Below are 12626 nucleotides of genomic sequence, written 5' to 3' on the forward strand. Positions count from 1 at the left end.
ACTCTCTATCACTCTCTGACATTCTCTATCACTCTCTGAAACTCAAAGACACTCTCTATCACACTCTATCACTCTCCATCACTCTCTGAGACTCTCAGACACTCTCTATCACTCTCTGACACTGACTGACTCCCTCAGACACTCTCTGTCACTCTCAGACACTCTCAGACACTCTCTATCACTCTCTGACACTTTATATCACTCTCTGACAATCTCTGACACACTCTGAAACTCTCTGACACTCTCTATCACTCCCTATCACTCTCTCACACAATTTGACACTCTCTATCACTCTCTGACACTCTCAGACACTCTCTATCACTCTCTGACACTCTCTATCTCTCTCTATCACTCCATGACACTCTCAGACACTCTCTATCACTCTCTGACACTCTCTCACACTCTCTGACACGCTCTATCACTGGCTGACACTCTCAGACACTCTCTATCACTCTCTGACACTCTCTCACACTCTCTGACATTCTCTTTCACCCTCTGACACTCTCAGACACTCTCTTTCGCTCACTGACACTCTCTGACATTCTCAGAAACTCTCTATCACTCTCTTTCACTCTCTCACACACTACGACAATCTCTGACACTCTCAGACACGCTCTGTCACGCTCTGACACTCTCAGACACTCTCAGACACTCTCTATCACTCTCTATCACTCTCTGTAACTCTCTGACACTCTCAGACACTCTCTATCACTCTCTATCACTCGCTGACACTCGCAGACACCCTCAGACAATCTCTATCACTCTCTGACACTCTCAGACACTCTCTGACAATCTCTGACACTCTCAGACACTCTCTGACACTCTCTATCTCTCTCTATCACACTCTGATACTATCTGACACACTATAACACACTCTGACACACTCAGAAACACTCTGTCACTCTCAGACAGTCTCAGACACTCTCTATCACTCTCTAACATTCTCTATCACTCTCTGACACTCTCTGAAACTCAAAGACACTCTCTATCACACTCTATCACTCTCCATCACTCTCTGACACTCTCTATCACTCTCTATCACACTCTGACACTCTCAGACACTCTCTATCACTCTCTTTCACTCTCTGACACACTTTGACAATCTTTGACACTCAGACACGCTCTGTCACGCTCTGACACTCTCAGACACTCTCAGACACTCTCTATTGCTCTCTATCACTCGCTGCCACTCGCAGACACTCTCAGACACTCTCCATCACTCTCTATCACTCTCAGACACTCTCTATCACTCTCTGACACTCTCTGACACTCTCTGACTCTTTCAGACACTCTCTATCACTCTCTGACACTCTCTGACACTCTCTGACACACTCTGTCACTCTCTGACACTCTCTATCACTCTCTGACACTCTCAGACTCACTCTATCAATCTCTGACACTCTCTGACACTCTCTGACACTCTCAGACACTCTCTGTCACTCTCTATCACTCTCTGACACTCTCTGACAGTCGCTGATACTCTCAGACGCTCTCAGCCACTCTCAGACACTCTCTATCACTCTCTGACACTCACTGACACTCTCAGACACTCTCTGCCACTCTCAGAAACTCTCTATCACTCTCTGACACTCTCAGACTCTCTCTGACACTCTCTATCACTCCCCGACTCTCTCTGACACTCTCTGACTCTCTCTGTCACTTGCTGACACTCTCAGAAACTCTCTATCACTCTCTGACACTCTCTCACACTCTCAGACACTCTCTTTCACTCTCTGTCACTCTCAGACACTCTCAGACACTCTCTATCACTCTCTGACACTCTCTGACACACTCATTCACTCTATGACACTCTCTGACACTCACTGACACTCTCTTTCGCTCTCAGACACTCTGTCACTCTCTGACACTCTCTGACACTCTCTATCACTCTCTGACACTCTCTATCACTCACTGACACTCTCTTTCGCTCTCAGACACTCTCTGACACTCTCAGAGACTCTCTATCACTCTCTTTCACTCTCTGACATTCTCCATCACTCTCTGACATTCTCAGACTCTCTCTGTCACTCTCTGACACTCCCTATCACTCACTGACACTCTCAGACACTCGCTGTCACTCTCAGACACTCTCTGTCACTCTCTGACACTCTCTGACACTCTCTGACACTCTCTATCACTCTCTGACACTCTCTATCACTCACTGACACTCTCAGACACTCTCAGACACTCTCAGACACTCTCTATCACTCTCTGACACTCTCTGACACACTCAATCACTCTCTATCACTCTCTGACACACTCTGACACTCTCTATCACTCTATGACACTCTCTGACACTCTCTATCACTCTCCATCACTCTCTATCACTCTCTATCACTCTCTGACACACTCTGACACTCTCTGACACTCTCAGACAGTCTCTATCACTCTCTATCACTCTCTATCACTCTCTGACACTCTCAGACACTCTCTATCACTCTCTGACACTCTCTGACACTCTCTATCACTTGCTGACACTCTCAGACACACTCACACACTCTCTGACATTCTCTTTCACCCTCTGACACTCTCAGACACTCTATTTCGCTCTCTGACACTCTCTGACAATCTCTGACACTCTCAGACACTCTCTGTCAGTCTCTTTCACTCTCTGACACACTTTGACAATCTCTGACACTCAGACACGCTCTGTCACGCTCTGACACTCTCAGACACTCTCTGTCACTCTCCATCACTCTCTGTAACTCTCTGACACTCTCAGACACTCTCTATCACTCTCTATCACTCGCTGACACACTGACAGTCTCAGACAATCTCTATCACTCTCTGACACTCTCTGACACTCACTGACTCCTTCAGACACTCTCTATCACTCTCTATCACTCTCTGACAGCCTCTGACACTCTCTATCACTCTCTGACACTCTCTATCACTCTCTGACACTCTCATACTCTCTCTATCAATCTCTGACACTCTCTGACAATCTCAGACACTCTCTGTCACTCTCTGTCACACTCTGACACTCTCTGACACTCTCTGACACTCTCAGACACTCTCTGTCACTCTCTATCACTCTCTGACACACTCCTACAGTCGCTGATACTCTCAGACACTCTCTGTCACTCTCAGAAACTCTCTATCACTCTCTGTCACTCTCAGAAACTCTCTATCACTCTCTTACACTCTCAGACAGTCTCTATCACACTCTGACACTCTTTATCACACTCTATCACTCTATGACACTCTCAGACACTCTCTATCACTCTCTGACACTCTCTGACACTGTCAGACACTCTCTATCACTCTCCGACTCTCTCTCACACTCTCTGACACTCTCTATCACTTGCTGACACTCTCAGACATTCTCTTTCACCCTCTGACACTCTCAGACACTGTATTTCGCTCTCTGACACTCTCAGACTCTCTCTGACACTCTCTGACTCTCTCTGACAATCTCTGACACTCTCAGACACTCTCTCTCACTCTCTTTCACTCTCTCACACACTCCGACAATCTCTGACACTCTCAGACACGCTCTGTCACGCTCTGACACTCTCAGACACTCTCTATCACTCTCTATCACTCTCTATCACTCTCTGTAACTCTCTGACACTCTCAGACACACTCAGACAATCTCTATCACTCTCTGACACTCTCAGACACTCTCTGACAATCTCTGACACTCTCAGACACTCTCTGACAATCTCTATCTCTCTCTATCAAACTCTGATACTCTCTGACACACTATGACACACTCTGACACACTCTGACACTCTCTATCACTCTTTATCACTCTTTATCACTCTCTGACACTCTCAGACACACTCTGTCACTCTCAGACACTCTCTATCACTCTCTGACATTCTCTATCACTCTCTGAAACTCAAAGACACTCTCTATCACACTCTATCACTCTCCATCACTCTCTGAGACTCTCAGACACTCTCTATCACTATCTGACACTCTCTGACACTCTCAGACACACGCTGACACTCTCTGTCACGCTCTATCACTCTCTGACACTCTCTGACACACTCTGACAATCTCTGACACTCTCAGAGACGCTCTGTCACTCTCTGACACTCTCTATCACTCTCTGACACTCTCTGACACTCTCTATCAATCTCACACACTCTGACAGTCTCTGACACTCTCAGACACTCTCAGACATTCTCTATCACTCTCTGACACCCTCAGACACCCTCTGACACTCTCAGACACTCTCTATCACTCTCTGACACTCTCAGACACTCTCTGACACCCTCAGACACTCTCAGACACTCTCTACCGCTTTCTGACACTCTCAGACACTCTCTATCACTCTCAGACACTCTCTATCACTCTCTGACACTCTCTATCACTCTCTATCACTCTCAGACACTCTCTATCACTCTCTGACACTCTCTATCACTCTCTATCACTCTCTGACACACTCTGACAATCTCTGACACTCTCAGAGACGCTCTGTCACCCTCAGACACTCTCTGTCATTCTCAGACACTCTCAGACACTCTCTATCACTCTCTGACACTTTCTACCACTCTCTGACAATCTCTGACACACTCTGAAACTCTCTGACACTCTCTATCACTCTCTCACAGAATTTGACACTCTCTATCACTCTCTGACACTCTCAGACACTCTCTATCACTCTATGACACTCTCAGACACACTCTGACACTCTCTGTCACTCTCCATCACTCTCTATCACTCTCTGACACTCTCTCACACTCTCTGACACTCTCTATCACTTGCTGACACTCACAGACACTCTCTATCACTTTCTGACACTCTCTCACACTCTCTGACATTCTCTTTCACCCTCTGACATTCTCAGACACACTCTATCGCTCTCTGACACTCTCTGACAATCTCTGACACTCTCTGACACTCTCAGACACTCTCTGACACTCTGATACAATCTGACACTCTCTATCACTCTCACACACTCTGACACTCTCTATCATTCTTCGACACTCTCTGACACTCTCTACCACTCTCTGACACTCTCAGACACTCTCTATCACTCTCTATCACTCTCCGACACAATCTGACACTCTCTATCACTCTCACACACTCTGACACTCTCTGAAAATCTCTGACACTCTCAGACATTCTCTATCACTCTCTGACACACTCTAACACTCTCTGACCCTCTCAGACACTCTCGATCGCTCTCAGACACTCTCTGACACCCTCAGACACTCTCAGACTCTCTCTACCGCTTTCTGACACTCTCAGACACTCTCTATCACTCTCTGACACACTCTGGCAATCTCTGACACTCTCAGACACTCTCTATTACTCTCTATCGCTCTCTGACACTCTCTGACACACTCTGACACTCTCTGACACTCTCAGACACTCTCTGTCACTCTCTATCACTCTCTGACGCACTCTGACAGTCGCTGATACTCTCAGACGCTCTCAGCCACTCTCAGACACTCTCTATCACTCTCTGACACTCACTGACACTCTCAGACACTCTCTGTCACTCTCAGATACTCTCTATCACTCTCTGACACTCTCAGACAGTCTCTATCACTCTCTGACACTCTCTATCACTCTCTATCACTCTCTATCACTCTCTATCACTCTCTGACACTCTCTGACACTCTCAGACACTCTCAGACACTCTCTATCACTCTCTGACACTCTCTGACACTCTCTATCACTTGCTGACACTCTCAGACACACTCACACACTCTCTGACATTCTCTTTCACCCTCTGACACTCTCAGACACTCTATTTCGCTCTCTGACACTCTCTGACAATCTCTGACACTCTCAGACACTCTCTGTCAGTCTCTTTCACTCTCTGACACACTTTGACAATCTCTGACACTCAGACACGCTCTGTCACGCTCTGACACTCTCAGACACTCTCTGTCACTCTCCATCACTCTCTGTAACTCTCTGACACTCTCAGACACTCTCTATCACTCGCTGACATACTGACAGTCTCAGACAATCTCTATCACTCTCTGACACTCTCTGACACTCTCTGACTCCTTCAGACACTCTCTATCACTCTCTATCACTCTCTGACAGCCTCTGACACTCTCTATCACTCTCTGACACTCTCTATCACTCTCTGACACTCTCATACTCTCTCTATCAATCTCTATCAATCTCTGACACTCTCTGGCAATCTCAGACACTCTCTGTCACTCTCTGTCACTCTCTGACACACTCTGACACTCTCTGACACTCTCAGACACTCTCTGTCACTCTCTATCACTCTCTGACACACTCTGACAGTCGCTGATACTCTCAGACACTCTCTGTCACTCTCAGACACTCTCTATCACTCTCTGTCACTCTCAGAAACTCTCTATCACTCTCTTACACTCTCAGACAGTCTCTATCACACTCTGACACTCTCTATCACACTCTATCACTCTATGACACTCTCAGACACTCTCTATCACTCTCTGACACTCTCTGACACTCTCAGACACTCTCTATCACTCTCCGACTCTCTCTCACACTCTCTGACACTCTCTATCACTTGCTGACACTCTCAGACATTCTCTTTCACCCTCTGACACTTTCAGACACTGTATTTCGCTCTCTGACACTCTCTGACAATCTCTGACACTCTCAGACACTCTCTCTCACTCTCTTTCACTCTCTCACACACTCCGACAATCTCTGACACTCTCAGACACGCTCTGTCGCGCTCTGAAACTCTCTGACACTCTCTGACACTCTCAGACACTCTCAATCACTCTCTATCACTCTCTATCACTCTCTGTAACTCTCTGACACTCTCAGACACACTCAGACAATCTCTATCACTCTCTGACACTCTCAGACACTCTCTGACAATCTCTGACACTCTCAGACACTCTCTGACAATCTCTATCTCTCTCTATCAAACTCTGATACTCTCTGACACACTATGACACACTCTGACACACTCTGACACTCTCTATCACTCTTTATCACTCTTTATCACTCTCTGACACTCTCAGACACACTCTGTCACTCTCAGACACTCTCAGACACTCTCTATCACTCTCTGACATTCTCTATCACTCTCTGAAACTCAAAGACACTCTCTATCACACTCTATCACTCTCCATCACTCTCTGAGACTCTCAGACACTCTCTATCACTATCTGACACTCTCTGACACTCTCAGACACACGCTGACACTCTCTGTCACGCTCTATCACTCTCTGACACTCTCTGACACACTCTGACAATCTCTGACACTCTCAGAGACGCTCTGTCACTCTCTGACACTCTCTATCACTCTCTGACACTCTCTGACACTCTCTATCAATCTCACACACTCTGACAGTCTCTGACACTCTCAGACACTCTCAGACATTCTCTATCACTCTCTGACGCCCTCAGACACCCTCTGACACTCTCAGACACTCACTATCACTCTCTGACACTCTCAGACACTCTCTGACACCCTCAGACACTCTCAGACACTCTCTACCGCTTTCTGACACTCTCAGACACTCTCTATCACTCTCAGACACTCTCTATCACTCTCTGACACTCACTGACACTCTCAGACACTCTCTGTCACTCTCAGAAAATCTCTATCACTCTCTGACACTCTCAGACAGTCTCTATCACTCTCTGACACTCTCTATCTCTCTCTATCACTCCATGACACTCTCAGACACTCTCTATCACTCTCTGACACTCTCTCACACTCTCTGACACGCTCTCTCACTGGCTGACACTCTCAGACACTCTCTATCACTCTCTGACACTCTCTCACACTCTCTGACATTCTCTTTCACCCTCTGACACTCTCAGACACTCTCTTTCGCTCACTGACACTCTCTGACATTCTCAGAAACTCTCTTTCACTCTCTCACACACTACGACAATCTCTGACACTCTCAGACACGCTCTGTCACGCTCTGACACTCTCAGACACTCTCAGACACTCTCTATCACTCTCTATCACTCTCTGTAACTCTCTGACACTCTCAGACACTCTCTATCACTCTCTATCACTCGCTGACACTCGCAGACACCCTCAGACAATCTCTATCACTCTCTGACACTCTCAGACACTCTCTGACAATCTCTGACACTCTCAGACACTCTCTGACACTCTCTATCTCTCTCTATCACACTCTGATACTATCTGACACACTATAACACACTCTGACACACTCAGAAACACTCTGTCACTCTCAGACAGTCTCAGACACTCTCTATCACTCTCTAACATTCTCTATCACTCTCTGACACTCTCTGAAACTCAAAGACACTCTCTATCACACTCTATCACTCTCCATCACTCTCTGACACTCTCTATCACTCTCTATCACACTCTGACACACTCAGACACTCTCTATCACTCTCTGACACTCTCTGACACTCTCTTTCACCCTCTGACACTCTCAGACACTCTCTTTCGCTCTGTGACACTCTCTGACAATCTCTGACACCCTCAGACACTCTCTATCACTCTCTTTCACTCTCTGACACACTTTGACAATCTTTGACACTCAGACACGCTCTGTCACGCTCTGACACTCTCAGACACTCTCAGACACTCTCTATCGCGCTCTATCACTCGCTGCCACTCGCAGACACTCTCAGACACTCTCCATCACTCTCTATCACTCTCAGACACTCTCTATCACTCTCTGACTCTCTCTGACACTCTCTGACTCTTTCAGACACTCTCTATCACTCTCTGACACTCTCTGACACACTCTGTCACTCTCTGACACTCTCTATCACTCTCTGACACTCTCAGACTCACTCTATCAATCTCTGACACTCTCTGACACTCTCTGACACTGTCAGACACTCTCTATCACTCTCTGACACACTCTGACACTCTCTGACACTCTCAGACACTCTCTGTCACTCTCTATCACTCTCTGACACTCTCTGACAGTCGCTGATACTCTCAGACGCTCTCAGCCACTCTCAGACACTCTCTATCACTCTCTGACACTCACTGACACTCTCAGACACTCTCTGCCACTCTCAGAAACTCTCTATCACTCTCTGACACTCTCAGACTCTCTCTGACACTCTCTATCACTCCCCGACTCTCTCTGACACTCTCTGACTCTCTCTGTCACTTGCTGACACTCTCAGAAACTCTCTATCACTCTCTGACACTCTCTCACACTCTCAGACACTCTCTTTCACTCTCTGTCACTCTCAGACACTCTCAGACACTCTCTATCACTCTCTGACACTCTCTGACACACTCAATCACTCTATGACACTCTCTGACACTCACTGACACTCTCTTTCGCTCTCAGACACTCTGTCACTCTCTGACACTCTCTGACACTCTCTATCACTCTCTGACACTCTCTATCACTCACTGACACTCTCTTTCGCTCTCAGACACTCTCTGACACTCTCAGAGACTCTCTATCACTCTCTTTCACTCTCTGACATTCTCCATCACTCTCTGACATTCTCAGACTCTCTCTGTCACTCTCTGACACTCCCTATCACTCACTGACACTCTCAGACACTCGCTGTCACTCTCAGACACTCTCTGTCACTCTCTGACACTCTCTGACACTCTCTATCACTCTCTGACACTCTCTATCACTCTCTGACACTCTCTATCACTCACTGACACTCTCAGACACTCTCAGACACTCTCTATCACTCTCTGACACTCTCTGACACACTCAATCACTCTCTATCACTCTCTGACACACTCTGACACTCACTATCACTCTATGACACTCTCTGACACTCTCTAACACTCTCCATCACTCTCTATCACTCTCTATCACTCTCTGACACACTCTGACACTCTCTGACACTCTCAGACAGTCTCTACGACTCTCTATCACTCTCTATCACTCTCTGACACTCTCAGACACTCTCTATCACTCTCTGACACTCTCTGACACTCTCTATCACTTGCTGACACTCTCAGACACACTCACACACTCTCTGACATTCTCTTTCACCCTCTGACACTCTCAGACACTCTCTGTCAGTCTCTTTCACTCTCTGACACACTTTGACAATCTCTGACACTCAGACACGCTCTGTCACGCTCTGACACTCTCAGACACTCTCTGTCACTCTCCATCACTCTCTGTAACTCTCTGACACTCTCAGACACTCTCTATCACTCTCTATCACTCGCTGACACACTGACAGTCTCAGACAATCTCTATCGCTCTCTGACACTCTCTGACACTCACTGACTCCTTCAGACACTCTCTATCACTCTCTATCACTCTCTGACAGCCTCTGACACTCTCTATCACTCTCTGACACTCTCTATCACTCTCTGACACTCTCATACTCTCTCTATCAATCTCTGACACTCTCTGACAATCTCAGACACTCTCTGTCACTCTCTGACACACTCTGACACTCTCTGACACTCTCTGACACTCTCAGACACTCTCTGTCACTCTCTATCACTCTCTGACACACTCCTACAGTCGCTGATACTCTCAGACACTCTCTGTCACTCTCAGAAACTCTCTATCACTCTCTGTCACTCTCAGAAACTCTCTATCACTCTCTTACACTCTCAGACAGTCTCTATCACACTCTGACACTCTTTATCACACTCTATCACTCTATGACACTCTCAGACACTCTCTATCACTCTCTGACACTCTCTGACACTGTCAGACACTCTCTATCACTCTCCGACTCTCTCAACACACTCTCTGACACTCTCTATCACTTGCTGACACTCTCAGACATTCTCTTTCACCGTCTGACACTCTCAGACACTGTATTTCGCTCTCTGACACTCTCAGACTCTCTCTGACACTCTCTGACTCTCTCTGACAATCTCTGACACTCTCAGACACTCTCTCTCACTCTCTTTCACTCTCTCACACACTCCGACAATCTCTGACACTCTCAGACACGCTCTGTCACGCTCTGACACTCTCAGACACTCTCTATCACTCTCTATCACTCTCTATCACTCTCTGTAACTCTCTGACACTCTCAGACACACTCAGACAATCTCTATCACTCTCTGACACTCTCAGACACTCTCTGACAATCTCTGACACTCTCAGACACTCTCTGACAATCTCTATCTCTCTCTATCAAACTCTGATACTCTCTGACACACTATGACACACTCTGACACACTCTGACACTCTCTATCACTCTTTATCACTCTTTATCACTCTCTGACACTCTCAGACACACTCTGTCACTCTCAGACACTCTCTATCACTCTCTGACATTCTCTATCACTCTCTGAAACTCAAAGACACTCTCTATCACACTCTATCACTCTCCATCACTCTCTGAGACTCTCAGACACTCTCTATCACTATCTGACACTCTCTGACACTCTCAGACACACGCTGACACTCTCTGTCACGCTCTATCACTCTCTGACACTCTCTGACACACTCTGACAATCTCTGACACTCTCAGAGACGCTCTGTCACTCTCTGACACTCTCTATCACTCTCTGACACTCTCTGACACTCTCTATCAATCTCACACACTCTGACAGTCTCTGACACTCTCAGACACTCTCAGACATTCTCTATCACTCTCTGACACCCTCAGACACCCTCTGACACTCTCTGACACTCTCTATCACTCTCTGACACTCTCAGACACTCTCTGACACCCTCAGACACTCTCAGACACTCTCTACCGCTTTCTGACACTCTCAGACACTCTCTATCACTCTCAGACACTCTCTATCACTCTCTGACACTCTCTATCACTCTCTATCACACTCTGACACACTCAGACACTCTCTATCACACTCAGACACTCTCTATCACTCTCTGACACTCTCTATCACTCTCTATCACACTCTGACACACTCAGACACTCTCTATCACTCTCAGACACTCTCTATCACTCTCAGACACTCTCTATCACTCTCTGACACTCTCTATCACTCTCTATCACACTCTGACAATCTCTGACACTCTCAGAGACACTCTGTCACTCTCTGACACTCTCTATCACTCTCTGACACTCTCTGACACTCTCTATCAATCTCACACACTCTGACAGTCTCTGACACTCTCAGACACTCTCAGACATTCTCTATCACTCTCTGACACCCTCAGACATCCTCTGACACTCTCAGACACTCTCTATCACTCTCTGTCACGCTCTGACACTCTCAGACACTCTCAGACACTCTCTATCACTCTCTATCACTCTCTGTAACTCTCTGACACTCTCAGACACTCTCTATCACTCTCCATCACTCTCTGACACTCTCTATCACTCTCTATCACACTCTGACACACTCAGACACTCTCTATCACTCTCTGACACTCTCTGACACTCTCTTTCACCCTCTGACACTCTCAGACACTCTCTTTCGCTCTGTGACACTCTCTGACAATCTCTGACACTCTCAGACACTCTCTATCACTCTCTTTCACTCTCTGACACACTTTGACAATCTTTGACACTCAGACACGCTCTGTCACGCTCTGACACTCTCAGACACTCTCAGACACTCTCCATCACTCTCTATCACTCTCAGACACTCTCTATCACTCTCTGACACTCTCTGACACTCTCTGACTCTTTCAGACACTCTCTATCACTCTCTGACACACTCTGTCACTCTCTGACACTCTCTATCACTCTCTGACACTCTCAGACTCACTCTATCAATCTCTGACACTCTCTGACACTCTCTGACACTGTCAGACACTCTCTATCACTCTCTGACA

Source organism: Heterodontus francisci, chromosome 25, assembly GCF_036365525.1.
Source record: "Heterodontus francisci isolate sHetFra1 chromosome 25, sHetFra1.hap1, whole genome shotgun sequence".
NCBI classification, from domain to species: Eukaryota; Metazoa; Chordata; class Chondrichthyes; order Heterodontiformes; family Heterodontidae; genus Heterodontus; species Heterodontus francisci.